The following is a 20,000-nucleotide window of genomic DNA, read 5'->3' on the forward strand; positions in this document are numbered from 1 at the left end:
CGCCTTGGCCACCCTCGCGAGGCTGTTGAAGAGTTTTTGACACTTACCTGTTATTGCCTCCACGTGCTTGTTGACTTTTAGCCCTCCTTCGAGGTGCACTCCGAGGTATTTGATTGCCTGCTCCATCCTTATATTCCTGCCGCTAATCTTAATAATCGGTGGCCTCTCCGCGTCCAGCTTACCTTTGACGAGCAGCATCTCCGTTTTCTGTGCCGATAACGTTAGCTTCTTCCTGGTGCACCAGGTAGAGACTCGGGTAACTACCTCCTGTCCTTTTTCCTGGAGCTCGTTCCTCGTGTTGCCGGCAATTAGAATCACGATGTCGTCCGCGTACGCGATGGGTTCGCACCCAGTCGCGTTTTCCGCTAGCTCAGCCAGCAGGTCATCAAATACGAGATTCCAGAAACTTGGTCCCAGTACCGATCCCTGCGGGCATCCTTTCGTGACGGGCTTGCTCACTGCTTCGTTTTTCCCAGCAATCTGTACGGTTCTTTCGGAGAAGTAGCTCCTTGTTAACCGGTACAGGTTGTCGGGGCATTCTCTTCTTTTGAGCTCGTGCAGCACGTTCGGCCACCAGACGTTGTCGAAGGCTCCTGATATATCGAGTGCTATTGCGAGGACGTACCTCTTCTCGCTCATTTGCTCGATTTTCTCGCGGAGCTTGATGATCGCGTCCACCGTCGATCTTCCGGGGCGAAAGCCATATTGTCTGTCGGAGGAGAGCGCGTGGTCGTGGAAGATAGGTGCCATCCTGGTGGCCATTAGCCTTTCTAGCAGCTTGCCTATCATGGAGAGCAGACAGATTGGCCTGTAGGATTTCGGATTGCTTCTGTCCCGATCCGGTCCCTTGGGGATGGTGATAACATTTGCGACCTTCCACCGTTTGGGGAATATTCCCCAGGCGAGGCAGCCGTTCATGAGCCTTAGGAGCTCCTGGTGTATTCTTCCCCAGGCCCGTTGGATTATTTCGACCTCAATCAGGTCGGGGCCTGGGCACTTCCCCTTCCTCAGCCGTTTCACGGCGTCACTGAGTTCCTCGAAGCTGAATTCAGGGGTGTCTTCTACGTTGGGGGGGTTTGTCGAGTTCCGCCTTATCTCCTTCTGCTCCTCCGTTTCGGTGTCTTCCTCGTCGTCGGGTAGAAGTGCGGACAACATCGCTGCCGCGGTCGTTCGCCAGTTGGAGGTATATCCGAGCGGCGTCTTCAGCGTCGATGTTGTTTCCTCTCCTCTGAGTTTCCTTGCGACTGTTTTGTAAGCGATGCCCCAAGGTTCCCTGTTACCCTCTTTGGTGACGAAGTCCTGCCAGCTCTGGATTTTTGCTCTTGCCAGCATCCTCTTATACTCCTTTCGTGTTGACCTATACCGCAGCTTCTCCTGCTCCCTCGTTGCGGGGTCCCTGGCCCCCTGATACCTTCTTCTCGCCTGGTAGGTGTTTCTCTTTGCTCTGGTGAGCTCGGGCGTCCACCAGGGTACTGACCTGTAGTACCATTTCTTCTTTGGGATGGCGGTGTCGCAGGCACCTATCAGGGTTGCCTGGAGTTGCCCGGCCATTCTTTCGACGTCCTCTGCCTGCTGGAGGGTTGTTTCTTTGAGTGCCTCCATTTTCTCTGTGAGGACACTCTGAAATACCTCCCAGTTGGCTTTTCGCGTGTTATAGCGTCTTTCCTGAAGCTGCGGTGTGGTGCTTCTCGTCCCGAAGTCGAGGAGCGTCTCCAGTATCCGGTGGTCACTGGAGGTACCATCTTCGCGTATCCTCCAGCCCTTTACGAGGAGTATTGCCTCTGGGCTCGCCATCGTCACGTCTATGTTTGATCGCCCTCGAGTTGTTTCAAACGTGTGGGGTTGTCCTGGTTGATTCAGGACATGGAGACCGTACTGCGCTATGACTGCCTCTAGGGCCTCGCCTCTGTCGTCGGTGCTCCTGCTGCACCACAGCGGTGATTTTGCGTTCGCATCCAGGCCGATGATGATCCTCTTGCCTCTGAGACACCGTAGTACCTTCTCCAACTGTTGCACGCCGACCTCGATGTTTCCTGTCGGCGGAAAGTACAGGCTTGCCACGTACACCTCTGTTTCCCCGTCGCTTATCTGCACGCAGGAACAGTGTGTTGTGCAGAGTTCGGCGACCTCGAGGGGCGTTAGGGTCTCTGATTTTATCCCTACGGCCGCCATTGGCGGGTTGTGCTTCGACCCTCTGCAGGCGATCGCGACTCCTGTGCCGAATCCGGGTATTTTCCCATCGACGCTGTATGGTTCTTGCATTAATATTATGTCATCCCCATCGGCGTCCATTTGCGTCCGGATCTCATAAGGAGTTGTTTTGGATCGCTGCATGTTGTGCTGCAGGATCCTTATTTCCCTTTTCCTCCCAAGTCCTCTTCTGTCCCTGCGTTGCTCTTTATACATATTGCGTCCTTGCTATTATTGCTTCCAAGGCTTTCGTATACATTGGGCATTTCGCGTTGGAAGCTGCGTGGTCTCCCTTCCTCCCTGCTCTCTTGCAGTTTACGCAGGTGGCGTGCCCATCCTTATCTTTGCACTCTTTAGTGCTGTGCCCACTTTCTGCACAGTGCGCGCAGATTTCGTAGTTAACGCGGCAATATTTTGCCACGTGTCCGTATCCTTGACACTTGTAGCAGCGACTAATTGCTATGTAATCTTTAACTTTGCAGGCATTCCATGAGAGGAAGATCTTACCTTTCAATAGTTTCTCCCTTACCTGGGGGGGCACTTCGATGACCCAGTTCGTCTCCTCTTGATCCTTTCTGCCGGTCCTGAAGCAGAACTTGATGGCTGCAACGTCGTCCTCATTTAGTCTTTCTTGGTTCTGCTTCCTCATGCAGGCCAGGATCTCCTTCTCTGGAATGTCCCTCGGGACGTCGTAGATGATCATCCTGGGGGGTCTCCGCTGCGGCGTGCTAGCTTTTAGTCCAGCCTCCTTTAGTTTCGAGTTCTCGGTGAACTCTTTTAGGCTCTCCGGCTTCGTCGTCTCAACGGCTAGGCCGTTTCCCTTTATTTTCCGGACGGCCGTAACTTGGATTCCTCTCTTGCGGGGATTCACTAGGGTGAACACCGCGTCAAGTGCTTCTTCGCTCGTTTGAATCTCGCCACCTTCTCTTTCCGGTCGAATTATGACCACATTTTTGGGCGGCTTGACCGCCGTCTGCTCGACCTTGTTGCTCGTTATCTTTACTTTTTCGGCGTATGTCGGCTCCCTCTGTTCCTGCTGCGTCGTTCTCAAGACGGCTGTTTCTAGCCGCCTGGTTGCTTTGTTGACGGCGTTCATTATCGCCGTTTCCTTGTTCTTCTCATCTCCGGCACTCTGCTCTAGCCTGCCTGTCAGGTAGCTATTATGGAGCAGTAGCTCGTCAACAATGCCCCTCATTTCTTTGAAGTGCCGTAGGATTACTGCGGCGTGTTCCTTGTTTATTTTCCTGGCCGAGTCTAAGCAGAACGCCGTGACCTTCCTCTCTATGTCACTGGCCTGTGCCTTTATATCGGGCACTTGCCGCTTATCCTCCCCGGCCAATCTCTCCTCATCTCTGGGGGGGTTGTTTCTCCCCAGGCCTGCTCTCATCGTCTTCTCTGGTATCCTCGGGCTTGGAGTGGCCTCGTTCTTTTCCATCTGTTTCCTCAGGGGTTGGAGGACCACTCTAGCCTCTGCGCCTGGCGACGAGTGCCCTAGCGTCGGCATCACCGGCTCCTTGCCGCTTCTTGCGGCTGCCGCTGCGGCTGTTCGCTTCCCGGTGGCTATGTCCAGCGGCGTATTGAATCCCCCTCGCGGACTTTCAGTTGGCGCTTTGTTCCCGCGAGCACTCCCGCGCTGAGTCCGGGCGGCGTGCTCTTCACAGTTCAAAACCCCTGGGTTTGAATTTGAATTTGAATTTGCCGCCTAGCAGCGTGCTCTTGGTTCCCAAGATGCCCGGGCGGCGGCGCTTCGGTCGCTCGACCCAAGATGGCTGCCGCGCGTCCGCTAACCTATCCTCCCGCACGTGGCACTTTGTTTTGCTTTTCTCGCGCTTATTGCGGCAATTTCCACTAAACTTTCGGTGTGCACTATGTTTTTAGCACTCGCACTATCTATTATTTTAGTTTTCGTGCCCGAGATCTTCGATTTTCGCGTTTTTGTCCGCCACGTGGCCTAACCTCACTTCGCGCACGCGGCACTTTCTTTTGTTTTTCCGCGCTTATTGCGGCAATTTTCACTAAACTTTCGGTGTGCACTATGTTTTTTAGCACTCGCACTACCTATTATTTTAGTTTCGTGCCCGAGATCTTCGATTTACGCGTTTTTGTCCGCCACGTGGCCTAACCTCGCTTCGCACACGCGGCACTTTCTTTGCTTTTTCCGCGCTTATTGCGGAAATCTCCACTAATATTTTTGCATGCACTTTATTTTAAGCACTAACTCTGCCTATTAAATTATTTTTCGCTCCCGAGATCTTTGATTTTTCGGTTTTTCCTATCCGTCGCGTCAGCTAACCTCACTTTTCGCACGTGGCGATTTACATTAGCTTTTTTCGCTCTGAATTCGGCGATCTCCACGATTCTTTTTAACTACACGTTTTCCTCGGCACTCCCACTTTGCTTTAAATTAATTTTTACGCCCGAACTTTTTAATTTGCCCGGTTTTTTCGTTTATAGACTGCGGAGCGACGTGCACGCGTCCGTCCCACTTGCCGCCATCTTAGTAGATAGTAGATAGGGACAAGTAGTATTGAGCGATTAGGGGCTCGACCGTTGGGCCGGCCACGCCATTCCCGGAGTATAGCACTCATACTGGCTTCGCTAGATGTTATTTATATCCTACTTTCTGACGTCCAATGCCCGGGGAACGGCGCGCATAGGTGGTCGGCGCGCGACTTGGAAAAACCCTGCCCTCTCCTTTCGGGTCAGTGGGCAAGTTGAACCTACCCTTTCGGGCGGCAGCTCGCTTAGCCGGCGCCGCGCGATGCGCGCATCGCGCAGCACCGTTACCAGCGGGGGCCACGGGGAGGCGGAGCTGCCAGCATATAGCTCGGTCCCAGCAGGTTGGCTTTGCAGCCGATTGTCCCTGCACCGTCACGGCACTCATTTGCATGAGCGTCGCCTGCGCTGACGGTCGCAGGTCTTATCTCCGGCTCGTGTTGGTTTTCTTGTCCTCTTATCCTTAGTTCTCTTCCTGTTCCCAGTGTTTTGTGTATTGTCCTGTCATGGGTCCTGTGTTTTCGTGCGTGTATCCCTTCTTCGCTGTTTTATCTTCTTCTTCTTCGTCTCCTTCCTGCTCCTCTACTATTGGGTGTCGCCGTCTTCTTCTTCGGAGAGTCCCTCTTCGTTGGTTTCTTCCTCTTGTTCCCGTCGTTGTACGGGCACGCACTGGGCCAGTCTTGGACTATGCCTTAGAGGCCGGCCTGCCTGCCCCTCCAGTTGCGTCGATCCTCTTCCTGGCAGTCGCCCTGGCTGCGTTGCGCCTCCCATTTCTAGGGCGTTCCTTCTCTTCTCCTCCTTCGCTTGGAGTACTTTCCTTGCAAACTGACAGAAGTGGGGGTATACGTCTTTTGTTACGTACTCCCGCTTTTCTTCCGGCCAGCGCAGATCGAGTTCTCCCAGTGCATTTCGGAATTCCTGCCTTTCTTCATCGAAGATTGGACAGTCTTCTAAGATGTGATGGGCGGTTTCTATTTCGCCGCATTCACATGTGTCCAATTCGCTGAGGTTGAATGACTTGAGCTTACCGTTGAAATCCCCGTGGCCGCTAATGAACTGTGTCGTGTAGTGGTCGGGTCTCACCCAGCGGTTCTCCAGTCTGTCCTTGATGCTAGCAAAGTAGTCGAAGGTCGTCCTGCCCTTTGGCGTTGTTTGCCAGCGCTCTTGCCACTTATCTAACGCCTCGCCGACAATGGATTTCTCGTCGGGCGCTTCGTCGCGCCTCCTCTTCTTATTGTGGAGTCTTGCCCTGATTTCGACTAGGAGGTCAATAGGAATGACTCCGGCGATAACCTGCAGTGCCTCGGTTGACGTGGTTCTATAGGCCTTGGTCACTCGGAGGAGTGCCATCCTCTGTGACCTTATCAGCTTGCTCCTCGCTTTCCCTTTCAGTAGGTCGCTCCAGCCGGCTGCGGCGTATGTGGTTATCGGCTCGTACAGCCCTCTGTACAGAGTACGCATGGCCGCGTGTCCGAGTCCCCATTTCGCCTTGGCCACCCTCGCGAGGCTGTTGAAGAGTTTTTGACACTTACCTGTTATTGCCTCCACGTGCTTGTTGACTTTTAGCCCTCCTTCGAGGTGCACTCCAAGGTATTTGATTGCCTGCTCCATCCTTATATTCCTGCCGCTAATCTTAATAATCGGTGGCCTCTCCGCGTCCAGCTTACCTTTGACGAGCAGCATCTCCGTTTTCTGTGCCGATAACGTTAGCTTCTTCCTGGTGCACCAGGTAGAGACTCGGGTAACTACCTCCTGTCCTTTTTCCTGGAGCTCGTTCCTCGTGTTGCCGGCAATTAGAATCACGATGTCGTCCGCGTACGCGATGGGTTCGCACCCAGTCGCGTTTTCCGCTAGCTCAGCCAGCAGGTCATCAAATACGAGATTCCAGAAACTTGGTCCCAGTACCGATCCCTGCGGGCATCCTTTCGTGACGGGCTTGCTCACTGCTTCGTTTTTCCCAGCAATCTGTACGGTTCTTTCGGAGAAGTAGCTCCTTGTTAACCGGTACAGGTTGTCGGGGCATTCTCTTCTTTTGAGCTCGTGCAGCACGTTCGGCCACCAGACGTTGTCGAAGGCTCCTGATATATCGAGTGCTATTGCGAGGACGTACCTCTTCTCGCTCATTTGCTCGATTTTCTCGCGGAGCTTGATGATCGCGTCCACCGTCGATCTTCCGGGGCGAAAGCCATATTGTCTGTCGGAGGAGAGCGCGTGGTCGTGGAAGATAGGTGCCATCCTGGTGGCCATTAGCCTTTCTAGCAGCTTGCCTATCATGGAGAGCAGACAGATTGGCCTGTAGGATTTCGGATTGCTTCTGTCCCGATCCGGTCCCTTGGGGATGGTGATAACATTTGCAACCTTCCACCGTTTGGGGAATATTCCCCAGGCGAGGCAGCCGTTCATGAGCCTTAGGAGCTCCTGGTGTATTCTTCCCCAGGCCCGTTGGATTATTTCGACCTCAATCAGGTCGGGGCCTGGGCACTTCCCCTTCCTCAGCCGTTTCACGGCGTCACTGAGTTCCTCGAAGCTGAATTCAGGGGTGTCTTCTACGTTGGGGGGGTTTGTCGAGTTCCGCCTTATCTCCTTCTGCTCCTCCGTTTCGGTGTCTTCCTCGTCGTCGGGTAGAAGTGCGGACAACATCGCTGCCGCGGTCGTTCGCCAGTTGGAGGTATATCCGAGCGGCGTCTTCAGCGTCGATGTTGTTTCCTCTCCTCTGAGTTTCCTTGCGACTGTTTTGTAAGCGATGCCCCAAGGTTCCCTGTTACCCTCTTTGGTGACGAAGTCCTGCCAGCTCTGGATTTTTGCTCTTGCCAGCATCCTCTTATACTCCTTTCGTGTTGACCTATACCGCAGCTTCTCCTGCTCCCTCGTTGCGGGGTCCCTGGCCCCCTGATACCTTCTTCTCGCCTGGTAGGTGTTTCTCTTTGCTCTGGTGAGCTCGGGCGTCCACCAGGGTACTGACCTGTAGTACCATTTCTTCTTTGGGATGGCGGTGTCGCAGGCACCTATCAGGGTTGCCTGGAGTTGCCCGGCCATTCTTTCGACGTCCTCTGCCTGCTGGAGGGTTGTTTCTTTGAGTGCCTCCATTTTCTCTGTGAGGACACTCTGAAATACCTCCCAGTTGGCTTTTCGCGTGTTATAGCGTCTTTCCTGAAGCTGCGGTGTGGTGCTTCTCGTCCCGAAGTCGAGGAGCGTCTCCAGTATCCGGTGGTCACTGGAGGTACCATCTTCGCGTATCCTCCAGCCCTTTACGAGGAGTATTGCCTCTGGGCTCGCCATCGTCACGTCTATGTTTGATCGCCCTCGAGTTGTTTCAAACGTGTGGGGTTGTCCTGGTTGATTCAGGACATGGAGACCGTACTGCGCTATGACTGCCTCTAGGGCCTCGCCTCTGTCGTCGGTGCTCCTGCTGCACCACAGCGGTGATTTTGCGTTCGCATCCAGGCCGATGATGATCCTCTTGCCTCTGAGACACCGTAGTACCTTCTCCAACTGTTGCACGCCGACCTCGATGTTTCCTGTCGGCGGAAAGTACAGGCTTGCCACGTACACCTCTGTTTCCCCGTCGCTTATCTGCACGCAGGAACAGTGTGTTGTGCAGAGTTCGGCGACCTCGAGGGGCGTTAGGGTCTCTGATTTTATCCCTACGGCCGCCATTGGCGGGTTGTGCTTCGACCCTCTGCAGGCGATCGCGACTCCTGTGCCGAATCCGGGTATTTTCCCATCGACGCTGTATGGTTCTTGCATTAATATTATGTCATCCCCATCGGCGTCCATTTGCGTCCGGATCTCATAAGGAGTTGTTTTGGATCGCTGCATGTTGTGCTGCAGGATCCTTATTTCCCTTTTCCTCCCAAGTCCTCTTCTGTCCCTGCGTTGCTCTTTATACATATTGCGTCCTTGCTATTATTGCTTCCAAGGCTTTCGTATACATTGGGCATTTCGCGTTGGAAGCTGCGTGGTCTCCCTTCCTCCCTGCTCTCTTGCAGTTTACGCAGGTGGCGTGCCCATCCTTATCTTTGCACTCTTTAGTGCTGTGCCCACTTTCTGCACAGTGCGCGCAGATTTCGTAGTTAACGCGGCAATATTTTGCCACGTGTCCGTATCCTTGACACTTGTAGCAGCGACTAATTGCTATGTAATCTTTAACTTTGCAGGCATTCCATGAGAGGAAGATCTTACCTTTCAATAGTTTCTCCCTTACCTGGGGGGGCACTTCGATGACCCAGTTCGTCTCCTCTTGATCCTTTCTGCCGGTCCTGAAGCAGAACTTGATGGCTGCAACGTCGTCCTCATTTAGTCTTTCTTGGTTCTGCTTCCTCATGCAGGCCAGGATCTCCTTCTCTGGAATGTCCCTCGGGACGTCGTAGATGATCATCCTGGGGGGTCTCCGCTGCGGCGTGCTAGCTTTTAGTCCAGCCTCCTTTAGTTTCGAGTTCTCGGTGAACTCTTTTAGGCTCTCCGGCTTCGTCGTCTCAACGGCTAGGCCGTTTCCCTTTATTTTCCGGACGGCCGTAACTTGGATTCCTCTCTTGCGGGGATTCACTAGGGTGAACACCGCGTCAAGTGCTTCTTCGCTCGTTTGAATCTCGCCACCTTCTCTTTCCGGTCGAATTATGACCACATTTTTGGGCGGCTTGACCGCCGTCTGCTCGACCTTGTTGCTCGTTATCTTTACTTTTTCGGCGTATGTCGGCTCCCTCTGTTCCTGCTGCGTCGTTCTCAAGACGGCTGTTTCTAGCCGCCTGGTTGCTTTGTTGACGGCGTTCATTATCGCCGTTTCCTTGTTCTTCTCATCTCCGGCACTCTGCTCTAGCCTGCCTGTCAGGTAGCTATTATGGAGCAGTAGCTCGTCAACAATGCCCCTCATTTCTTTGAAGTGCCGTAGGATTACTGCGGCGTGTTCCTTGTTTATTTTCCTGGCCGAGTCTAAGCAGAACGCCGTGACCTTCCTCTCTATGTCACTGGCCTGTGCCTTTATATCGGGCACTTGCCGCTTATCCTCCCCGGCCAATCTCTCCTCATCTCTGGGGGGGTTGTTTCTCCCCAGGCCTGCTCTCATCGTCTTCTCTGGTATCCTCGGGCTTGGAGTGGCCTCGTTCTTTTCCATCTGTTTCCTCAGGGGTTGGAGGACCACTCTGGCCTCTGCGCCTGGCGACGAGTGCCCTAGCGTCGGCATCACCGGCTCCTTGCCGCTTCTTGCGGCTGCCGCTGCGGCTGTTCGCTTCCCGGTGGCTATGTCCAGCGGCGTATTGAATCCCCCTCGCGGACTTTCAGTTGGCGCTTTGTTCCCGCGAGCACTCCCGCGCTGAGTCCGGGCGGCGTGCTCTTCACAGTTCAAAACCCCTGGGTTTGAATTTGAATTTGAATTTGCCGCCTAGCAGCGTGCTCTTGGTTCCCAAGATGCCCGGGCGGCGGCGCTTCGGTCGCTCGACCCAAGATGGCTGCCGCGCGTCCGCTAACCTATCCTCCCGCACGTGGCACTTTGTTTTGCTTTTCTCGCGCTTATTGCGGCAATTTCCACTAAACTTTCGGTGTGCACTATGTTTTTAGCACTCGCACTATCTATTATTTTAGTTTTCGTGCCCGAGATCTTCGATTTTCGCGTTTTTGTCCGCCACGTGGCCTAACCTCACTTCGCGCACGCGGCACTTTCTTTTGTTTTTCCGCGCTTATTGCGGCAATTTTCACTAAACTTTCGGTGTGCACTATGTTTTTTAGCACTCGCACTACCTATTATTTTAGTTTCGTGCCCGAGATCTTCGATTTACGCGTTTTTGTCCGCCACGTGGCCTAACCTCGCTTCGCACACGCGGCACTTTCTTTGCTTTTTCCGCGCTTATTGCGGAAATCTCCACTAATATTTTTGCATGCACTTTATTTTAAGCACTAACTCTGCCTATTAAATTATTTTTCGCTCCCGAGATCTTTGATTTTTCGGTTTTTCCTATCCGTCGCGTCAGCTAACCTCACTTTTCGCACGTGGCGATTTACATTAGCTTTTTTCGCTCTGAATTCGGCGATCTCCACGATTCTTTTTAACTACACGTTTTCCTCGGCACTCCCACTTTGCTTTAAATTAATTTTTACGCCCGAACTTTTTAATTTGCCCGGTTTTTTCGTTTATAGACTGCGGAGCGACGTGCACGCGTCCGTCCCACTTGCCGCCATCTTGGAAACTAGTAGATAGGGACATACATACATACATATATGCAATCTTTGGTAACGGGTACTTTCCCAGACTTTTTGTCCATACAGTAACCCGGGTCCCCTGGACCAGTTGGGGTTGGGTAAACGCCCAACCATCGCGCAAGGCACACAGTGCCCTGCTTCCTGGATTAGCTAGGCCTGCAGGGGCTGTCGCTCGTCTCAGGTCGAACGGGGCCCTTTCTAAGCCCTACCGTCTACCGGGACGGTACCGGAGCAGTTGGGACGCTGCTCACACGCCGTAGACCATTCGGTGTAGGACGAACACCTTAACTCGGCCCTCTTGCCAGCATCTTGGCCATCAACCACTGCCACCACGAGTGCATACCCATTTTTGGCCGAGCAGAGGGGTCGCTACTCCCTCCGGGCTATAACTCGACCCGCCCGTGGTACCAGCCTAAGTCGCTGGTGGGACTATCGTGTGGATGTACGGCCACGTCACTACCGGCCCGGCGTCCTGCTAACCGAGCTCGGCAGACCCAGATGGGACTCACGTAAGCGGGGCTTACAGGGCGCCTACAAACCCTGAACTTTCCCCGACGGTCCCACCCTTGGCATCAGGATCGTGGGTGCGCTACTACCCAAGGCCCCTTGGAGAGAGTGAGGCTGCCTCTCTCCGCCGGCAACCTTCCTTGCGGTGTACATAGGGACTCACGTAACGGGACGCTTGTCCCGACGGTCCCCCTGGCTGCGGGAACGTGGGTTTGCCAGCCCCCATAGGCTCGCAAAGCGAGCCCTCCCTGCGGGATAGTAGATAGGGACAAGTAGTATTAAGCGATTAGGGGGCTCGACCGTTGGGCCGGCCACGCCATTCCTGGAGTATAGCACTCATACTGGCTTCGCTAGATGTTATTTATATCCTACTTTCTGACGTCCAATGCCCGGGGAACGGCGCGCATAGGTGGTCTGCGCGCGACTTGGAAAAACCCTGCCCTCTCCTTTCGGGTCAGTGGGCAAGTTGAACCTACCCTTTCGGGCGGCAGCTCGCTTAGCCGGCACCGCGCGATGCGCGCATCGCGCAGCACCGTTACCAGCGGGGGCCACGGGGAGGCGGAGCTGCCAGCGTATAGCTCGGTCCCAGCAGGTTGGCTTTGCAGCCGATTGTCCCTGCACCGTCACGGCACTCATTTGCATGAGCGTCGCCTGCACTGACGGTCGCAGGTCTTATCTCCGACTCGTGTTGGTTTTTTGTCCTCTTATCCTTAGTTCTCTTCCTGTTCCCAGTGTTTTGTGTATTGTCCTGTCATGGGTCCTGTGTTTTCGTGCGTGTTTCCCTTCTTCGCTGTTTATCTTCTTCTTCTTCGTCTCCTTCCTGCTCCTCTATTACTGGGTGTCGCCGTCTTCTTCTTCGGAGAGTCCCTCTTCGTTGGTTTCTTCCTCTTGTTCCCGTCGTTGTACGGGCACGCACTGGGCCAGTCTTGGACTATGCCTTAGAGGCCGGCCTGCCTGCCCCTCCAGTTGCGTCGATCCTCTTCCTGGCAGTCGCCCTGGCTGCGTTGCGCCTCCCATTTCTCGTAGGGCGTTCCTTCTCTTCTCCTCCTTCGCTTGGAGTACTTTCCTTGCAAACAGACAGAAGTGGGGGTATACGTCTTTTGTTACGTACTCCCGCTTTTCTTCCGGCCAGCGCAGATCGAGTTCTCCCAGTGCATTTCGGAATTCCTGCCTTTCTTCATCGAAGATTGGACAGTCTTCTAAGATGTGATGGGCGGTTTCTATTTCGCCGCATTCACATGTGTCCAATTCGCTGAGGTTGAATGACTTGAGCTTACCGTTGAAATCCCCGTGGCCGCTAATGAACTGTGTCGTGTAGTGGTCGGGTCTCACCCAGCGGTTCTCAAGTCTGTCCTTGATGCTAGCAAAGTAGTCGAAGGTCGTCCTGCCCTTTGGCGTTGTTTGCCAGCGCTCTTGCCACTTATCTAACGCCTCGCCGACAATGGATTTCTCGTCGGGCGCTTCGTCGCGCCTCCTCTTCTTATTGTGGAGTCTTGCCCTGATTTCGACTAGGAGGTCAATAGGAATGACTCCGGCGATAACCTGCAGTGCCTCGGTTGACGTGGTTCTATAGGCCTTGGTCACTCGGAGGAGTGCCATCCTCTGTGACCTTATCAGCTTGCTCCTCGCTTTCCCTTTCAGTAGGTCGCTCCAGCCGGCTGCGGCGTATGTGGTTATCGGCTCGTACAGCCCTCTGTACAGAGTACGCATGGCCGCGTGTCCGAGTCCCCATTTCGCCTTGGCCACCCTCGCGAGGCTGTTGAAGAGTTTTTGACACTTACCTGTTATTGCCTCCACGTGCTTGTTGACTTTTAGCCCTCCTTCGAGGTGCACTCCGAGGTATTTGATTGCCTGCTCCATCCTTATATTCCTGCCGCTAATCTTAATAATCGGTGGCCTCTCCGCGTCCAGCTTACCTTTGACGAGCAGCATCTCCGTTTTCTGTGCCGATAACGTTAGCTTCTTCCTGGTGCACCAGGTAGAGACTCGGGTAACTACCTCCTGTCCCTTTTCCTGGAGCTCGTTCCTCGTGTTGCCGGCAATTAGAATCACGATGTCGTCCGCGTACGCGATGGGTTCGCACCCTGTCGCGTTTCCCGCTAGCTCAGCCAGCAGGTCATCAAATACGAGATTCCAGAAACTTGGTCCCAGTACCGATCCCTGCGGGCATCCTTTCGTGACGGGCTTGCTCACTGCTTCGTTTTTCCCAGCAATCTGTACGGTTCTTTCGGAGAAGTAGCTCCTTGTTAACCGGTACAGGTTGTCGGGGCATTCTCTTCTTTTGAGCTCGTGCAGCACGTTCGGCCACCAGACGTTGTCGAAGGCTCCTGATATATCGAGTGCTATTGCGAGGACGTACCTCTTCTCGCTCATTTGCTCGATTTTCTCGCGGAGCTTGATGATCGCGTCCACCGTCGATCTTCCGGGGCGAAAGCCATATTGTCTGTCGGAGGAGAGCGCGTGGTCGTGGAAGATAGGTGCCATCCTGGTGGCCATTAGCCTTTCTAGCAGCTTGCCTATCATGGAGAGCAGACAGATTGGCCTGTAGGATTTCGGATTGCTTCTGTCCCGATCCGGCCCCTTGGGGATGGTGATAACATTTGCGACCTTCCACCGTTTGGGGAATATTCCCCAGGCGAGGCAGCCGTTCATGAGCCTTAGGAGCTCCTGGTGTATTCTTCCCCAGGCCCGTTGGATTATTTCGACCTCAATCAGGTCGGGGCCTGGGCACTTCCCCTTCCTCAGCCGTTTCACGGCGTCACTGAGTTCCTCGAAGCTGAATTCAGGGGTGTCTTCTACGTTGGGGGGGTTTGTCGAGTTCCGCCTTATTTCCTTCTGCTCCTCCGTTTCGGTGTCTTCCTCGTCGTCGGGTAGAAGTGCGGACAACATCGCTGCCGCGGTCGTTCGCCAGTTGGAGGTATATCCGAGCGGCGTCTTCAGCGTCGATGTTGTTTCCTCTCCTCTGAGTTTCCTTGCGACTGTTTTGTAAGCGATGCCCCAAGGTTCCCTGTTACCCTCTTTGGTGACGAAGTCCTGCCAGCTCTGGATTTTTGCTCTTGCCAGCATCCTCTTATACTCCTTTCGTGTTGACCTGTACCGCAGCTTCTCCTGCTCCCTCGTAGCGGGGTCCCTGGCCCCCTGATACCTTCTTCTCGCCTGGTAGGTGTTTCTCTTTGCTCTGGTGAGTTCGGGCGTCCACCAGGGTACTGACCTGTAGTACCATTTCTTCTTTGGGATGGCGGTGTCGCAGGCACCTATCAGGGTTGCCTGGAGTTGCCCGGCCATTCTTTCGACGTCCTCTGCCTGCTGGAGGGTTGTTTCTTTGAGTGCCTCCATTTTCTCTGTGAGGGCACTCTGAAATACCTCCCAGTTGGCTTTTCGCATGTTATAGCGTCTTTCCTGAAGCTGCGGTGTGGTGCTTCTCGTCCCGAAGTCGAGGAGCGTCTCCAGTATCCGGTGGTCACTGGAGGTACCATCTTCGCGTATCCTCCAGCCCTTTACAAGGAGTATTGCCTCTGGGCTCGCCATCGTCACGTCTATGTTTGATCGCCCTCGAGTTGTTTCAAACGTGTGGGGTTGTCCTGGTTGATTCAGGACATGGAGACCGTACTGCGCTATGACTGCCTCTAGGGCCTCGCCTCTGTCGTCGGTGCTCCTGCTGCACCACAGCGGTGATTTTGCGTTCGCATCCAGGCCGATGATGATCCTCTTGCCTCTGAGACACCGTAGTACCTTCTCCAACTGTTGCACGCCGACCTCGATGTTTCCTGTCGGCGGAAAGTACAGGCTTGCCGCGTACACCTCTGTTTCCCCGTCGCTTATCTGCACGCAGGAACAGTGTGTTGTGCAGAGTTCGGCGACCTCGAGGGGCGTTAGGGTCTCTGATTTTATCCCTACGGCCGCCATTGGCGGGTTGTGCTTCGACCCTCTGCAGGCGATCGCGACTCCTGTGCCGAATCCGGGTATTTTCCCATCGACGCTGTATGGTTCTTGCATTAATATTATGTCATCCCCATCGGCGTCCATTTGCGTCCGGATCTCATAAGGAGTTGTTTTGGATCGCTGCATGTTGTGCTGCAGGATCCTTATTTCCCTTTTCCTCCCAAGTCCTCTTCTGTCCCTGCGTTGCTCTTTATACATACTGCGTCCTTGCTATTATTGCTTCCAAGGCTTTCGTATACATTGGGCATTTCGCGTTGGAAGCTGCGTGGTCGCCCTTCCTCCCTGCTCTCTTGCAGTTTACGCAGGTGGCGTGCCCATCCTTATCTTTGCATTCTTTAGTGCTGTGCCCACTTTCTGCACAGTGCGCGCAGATTTCGTAGTTAACGCGGCAATATTTTGCCACGTGTCCGTATCCTTGACACTTGTAGCAGCGGCTAATTGCTATGTAATCTTTAACTTTGCAGGCATTCCATGAGAGGAAGATCTTACCTTTCAATAGTTTCTCCCTTACCTGGGGGGGCACTTCGATGACCCAGTTCGTCTCCTCTTGATCCTTTCTGCCGGTCCTGAAGCAGAACTTGATGGCTGCAACGTCGTCCTCATTTAGTCTTTCTTGGTTCTGCTTCCTCATGCAGGCCAGGATCTCCTTCTCTGGAATGTCCCTCGGGACGTCGTAGATGATCATCCTGGGGGGTCTCCGCTGCGGCGTGCTAGCTTTTAGTCCAGCCTCCTTTAGTTTCGAGTTCTCGGTGAACTCTTTTAGGCTCTCCGGCTTCGTCGTCTCAACGGCTAGGCCGTTTCCCTTTATTTTCCGGACGGCCGTAACTTGGATTCCTCTCTTGCGGGGATTCACTAGGGTGAACACCGCGTCAAGTGCTTCTTCGCTCGTTTGAATCTCGCCACCTTCTCTTTCCGGTCGAATTATGACCACATTTTTGGGCGGCTTTACCGCCGTCTGCTCGACCTTGTTGCTCGTTATCTTTACTTTTTCGGCGTATGTCGGCTCCCTCTGTTCCTGCTGCGTCGTTCTCAAGACGGCTGTTTCTAGCCGCCTGGTTGCTTTGTTGACGGCGTTCATTATCGCCGTTTCCTTATTCTGCTCATCTCCGGCACTCTGCTCTAGCCTGCCTGTCAGGTAGCTATTATGGAGCAGTAGCTCGTCAACAATGCCCCTCATTTCTTTGAAGTGCCGTAGGATTACTGCGGCGTGTTCCTTGTTTATTTTCCTGGCCGAGTCTAAGCAGAACGCCGTGACCTTCCTCTCTATGTCACTGGCCTGTGCCTTTATTTCAGGCACTTGCCGCTTATCCTCCCCGGCCAATCTCTCCTCATCTCTGGGGGGGTTGTTTCTCCCCAGGCTTGCTCTCATCGTCTTCTCTGGTATCCTCGGGCTTGGAGTGGCCTCGTTCTTTTCCATCGGTTTCCTCAGGGGTTGGAGGACCACTCTGGCCTCTGCGCCTGGCGACGAGTGCCCTAGCGTCGGCATCACCGGCTCCTTGCCGCTTCTTGCGGCTGCCGCTGCGGCTGTTCGCTTCCCGGTGGCTATGTCCAGCGGCGTATTGAATCCCCCTCGCGGACTTTCAGTTGGCGCTTTGTTCCCGCGAGCACTCCCGCGCTGAGTCCGGCGGCGTGCTCTTCACAGTTCAAAACCCCTGGGTTTGAATTTGAATTTGAATTTGCCGCCTAGCAGCGTGCTCTTGGTTCCCAAGATGCCCGGGCGGCGGCGCTTCGGTCGCTCGACCCAAGATGGCTGCCGCGCGTCCGCTAACCTATCCACCCGCACGTGGCACTTTGTTTTGCTTTTCTCGCGCTTATTGCGGCAATTTCCACTAAACTTTCGGTGTGCACTATGTTTTTAGCACTCGCACTATCTATTATTTTAGTTTTCGTGCCCGAGAACTTCGATTTTCGCGTTTTTGTCCGCCACGTGGCCTAACCTCACTTCGCGCACGCGGCACTTTCTTTTGTTTTTCCGCGCTTGTTGCGGCAATTTTCACTAAACTTTCGGTGTGCACTATGTTTTTTAGCACTCGCACTTCCTATTATTTTAGTTTTCGTGCCCGAGATCTTCGATTTTCGCGTTTTTGTCCGCCACGTGGCCTAACCTCGCTTCGCGCACGCGGCACTTTCTTTTGTTTTTCCGCGCTTATTGCGGCAATTTTCACTAAACTTTCGGTGTGCACTATGTTTTTTAGCACTCGCACTTCCTATTATTTTAGTTTTCGTGCCCGAGATCTTCGATTTACGCGTTTTTGTCCGCCACGTGGCCTAACCTCGCTTCGCACACGCGGCACTTTCTTTGCTTTTTCCGCGCTTATTGCGGAAATCTCCACTAATATTTTTGCATGCACTTTATTTTAAGCACTAACTCTGCCTATTAAGTTATTTTTCGCTCCCGAGATCTTTGATTTTTCGGTTTTTCCTATCCGTCGCGTCAGCTAACCTCACTTTTCGCACGTGGCGATTTACATTAGCTTTTTTCGCTCTGAATTCGGCGATCTCCACGATTCTTTTTAACTACACGATTTCCTCGGCACTCCCACTTTGCTTTAAATTAATTTTTACGCCCGAACTTTTTAATTTGCCCGGTTTTTTCGTTTATAGACTGCGGAGCGACGTGCACGCGTCCGTCCCACTTGCCGCCATCTTGGAAACAGTAGTAGATAGGGACATACATACATATATGCAATTTTTGGTAACGGGTACTTTCCCAGACTTTTTGTCCATACAGTAACCCGGGTCCCCTGGACCAATTGGGGTTGGGTAAACGCCCAACCATCGCGCAAGGCACACAGTGCCCTGCTTCCTGGATTAGCTAGGCCTGCAGGGGCTGTCGCTCGTCTCAGGTCGAACGGGGCCCTTTCTAAGCCCTACCGTCTACCGGGACGGTACCGGAGCAGTTGGGACGCTGCTCACACGCCGTAGACCATTCGGTGTAGGACGAACACCTTAACTCGGCCCTCTTGCCAGCATCTTGGCCATCAACCACTGCCACCACGAGTCCATACCCATTTTTGGCCGAGCAGAGGGGTCGCTACTCCCTCCGGGCTATAACTCGACCCGCCCGTGGTACCAGCCTAAGTCGCTGGTGGGACTATCGTGTGGATGTACGGCCACGTCACTACCGGCCCGGCGTCCTGCTAACCGAGCTCGGCAGACCCAGATGGGACTCACGTAAGCGGGGCTTACAGGGCGCCTACAAACCCTGAACTTTCCCCGACGGTCCCACCCTTGGCATCAGGATCGTGGGTGCGCTACTACCCAAGGCCCCTTGGAGAGAGTGAGGCTGCCTCTCTCCGCCGGCAACCTTCCTTGCGGTGTACATAGGGACTCACGTAACGGGACGCTTGTCCCGACGGTCCCCCTGGCTGCGGGAACGTGGGTTTGCCAGCCCCCATAGGCTCGCAAAGCGAGCCCTCCCTGCGGGAGTAGATAGGGACATACATACATATATGCAATTTTTGGTAACGGGTACTTTCCCAGACTTTTTGTCCATACAGTAACCCGGGTCCCCTGGACCAATTGGGGTTGGGTAAACGCCCAACCATCGCGCAAGGCACACAGTGCCCTGCTTCCTGGATTAGCTAGGCCTGCAGGGGCTGTCGCTCGTCTCAGGTCGAACGGGGCCCTTTCTAAGCCCTACCGTCTACCGGGACGGTACCGGAGCAGTTGGGACGCTGCTCACACGCCGTAGACCATTCGGTGTAGGACGAACACCTTAACTCGGCCCTCTTGCCAGCATCTTGGCCATCAACCACTGCCACCACGAGTCCATACCCATTTTTGGCCGAGCAGAGGGGTCGCTACTCCCTCCGGGCTATAACTCGACCCGCCCGTGGTACCAGCCTAAGTCGCTGGTGGGACTATCGTGTGGATGTACGGCCACGTCACTACCGGCCCGGCGTCCTGCTAACCGAGCTCGGCAGACCCAGATGGGACTCACGTAAGCGGGGCTTACAGGGCGCCTACAAACCCTGAACTTTCCCCGACGGTCCCACCCTTGGCATCAGGATCGTGGGTGCGCTACTACCCAAGGCCCCTTGGAGAGAGTGAGGCTGCCTCTCTCCGCCGGCAACCTTCCTTGCGGTGTACATAGGGACTCACGTAACGGGACGCTTGTCCCGACGGTCCCCCTGGCTGCGGGAACGTGGGTTTGCCAGCCCCCATAGGCTCGCAAAGCGAGCCCTCCCTGCGGGAAGTAGATAGGGACAGAGGGAATCTCGTTAATCCATTCATGCGCGTCACTAATTAGATGACGAGGCATTTGGCTACCTTAAGAGAGTCATAGTTACTCCCGCCGTTTACCCGCGCTTTTTTGAATTTCTTCACGTTGACATTCAGAGCACTGGGCAGAAATCACATTGCGTCAACACCCTTGGGGGCCATCGCAATGCTTTGTTTTAATTAGACAGTCGGATTCCCCTAGTCCGTGCCAGTTCTGAGCTGAGCGTTGAATGGCGGCCGAAGAGAACGACCGCGACGGTAAAACCGCCACGGAAGCCTCGCAGCAAGGAAGATCCGCGGGAGGCCAAGGCACGGGACCGAGCTCGGATCCGGGGTGCGCGACGATATCCCCCCCGAGAGAGAGATACGCCGCGTCCCGTTCAGCTCGCCCAGGCCCGGCACGTCAGCCAAACCCGCTTCCCGACCAAGCCCGACACGCCCCGCTCCTC

At 54.3% G+C, this 20,000-nt stretch overlaps 1 long non-coding RNA gene and 1 pseudogene across 1 annotated transcript in view; one reads left to right on the forward strand and one right to left on the reverse strand.

Moving 5' to 3' along the window:
- LOC126927292 (uncharacterized) overlaps positions 1 to 19,760 on the forward strand; it is a 21,372-nt gene extending 1,612 nt beyond the window's left edge. The window contains exon 2 of the long non-coding RNA XR_007715360.1: positions 19,540 to 19,760. This is a non-coding gene — a long non-coding RNA (uncharacterized LOC126927292). The remainder of the gene's footprint in view (positions 1 to 19,539) is intronic.
- Positions 19,503 to 20,000, reverse strand: part of LOC126927305 (large subunit ribosomal RNA) — a 2,909-nt pseudogene continuing 2,411 nt past the window's right edge.

Source organism: Bombus affinis, unplaced genomic scaffold (genome assembly GCF_024516045.1).
Source record: "Bombus affinis isolate iyBomAffi1 unplaced genomic scaffold, iyBomAffi1.2 ctg00000082.1, whole genome shotgun sequence".
In the NCBI taxonomy this organism is placed as follows: domain Eukaryota; kingdom Metazoa; phylum Arthropoda; class Insecta; order Hymenoptera; family Apidae; genus Bombus; species Bombus affinis.